Below are 1,451 nucleotides of genomic sequence, written 5' to 3' on the forward strand. Positions count from 1 at the left end.
CTGCCTGTACGTTGGTCCTTTTGCCCGTTGGTCCCAGCAGTAAAAAACAGTGCGAGTTTCCCACTGTGCAGGACTTGACTTGGAAATTTCACTCCATTCCTATATTCATACTTTGAGGGGCACTTTCTAATCCTGAATCTCTTTTCTTTTTCTCCCTAACTTTATTCTGTGAAGTCTAAAAACTAGTTAGGATAGAAACTTTATGTGATCCTCTTGAATTAAAAAAATGCAAAGGATTCAGATGACAAAACGAGTTTATCGCTGGAATAAACCTGCAATGGTACCCACATTTTTACATCTCTCCATGTTTTTTCTCTGCTTTTTTTCTGATGGGAGGAGGGGAAAGAAAGGAGAAGGATACTTATTAATAAGGAATGGTTTTGAGGTTTGGGGTTTTTTTTCCCCACAGAAATGTATGCATCTAGTACTTCAGTTGATGCAGGCAAGAGTACAGTTCTGCGTCTTTTGGCACAGCTAAATCTACTGCAAGTAATTGCATGTTGAGTGAATGTCTGAAGCGAAAGCAGATAGTTCCTAGAGGTATTGTGTGATACTAAAGAGGTCTGTCTCTTGTCTGTCCTAGCAGCTATCAGGTGGAATTTAAAAATTTTCGTGGCACAGTTTGAAAAAGGATGAGATGAACTCCAGCACGTGGCAGTGCCTGGCTGAGTGACGTTCTGCCTCTAGCCACGGAACGAGCACACAGTGGCCACCGCTTTAGTCAAACAGCTCCTGCTTTTGTACAGTCATTCATTATTTTAAAATTACAGATGTCTAAGACGCGTACTTTTTTCTAGCAGTCTTTAGAGGTTCTTTCAAAAAATACATATTGGTTCTAATGATTTTGAGATTTAAATTTTCTGTAAGGCTAGAGAAAACTTTTTAATGGCAGATGTGATTTCTAAACTTCAGGCTGCCTGTCCATAATCTAAAGCTGTGAATAATTTCTAATAGGGAGCAAAGTGTATGTGTGGTGTATTAAAACACCAGCACAGATGGGAAACAGCTAATGGCCTGCAAACCTCCTGCTCAAGGAAATATTTTCCCCAAAAAACAATTACACCGTAGCTATTTGAAAAGTGACAGACATTTATCAGCAAAACAAGCTGCTAAACAAGCAATGGCAATTTTCCCATTTCTTATCCCATTACTCTGTGGAGCTATTGATATGCTTGGTCTACGGCCAGAACAGGACTACGTCATAGCAGATGTTTCATGAGGGCAGCTCTGCGTGCTAAAAATCATCTGCCTTTCCAGAATCTCCTTTCTCAGAAATGATTTTTCTTTATGGGTTCACTTTTGTCCTGACTATTAATTTGCAGTGAGGAAAATAAACCCAACCACATTTAGCTTCCAGAGAAGTTATGCAAGAGAAACTTCCTGTTGACAGGACACGTGTGTCTGTCTACTTAGAGTCCTGCTTACTTGGATTTTCAGTGAGTTCATTGAAA

The sequence above is a fragment of the Aptenodytes patagonicus genome, chromosome 3, assembly GCF_965638725.1.
Source record: "Aptenodytes patagonicus chromosome 3, bAptPat1.pri.cur, whole genome shotgun sequence".
Lineage (NCBI taxonomy): Eukaryota > Metazoa > Chordata > Aves > Sphenisciformes > Spheniscidae > Aptenodytes > Aptenodytes patagonicus.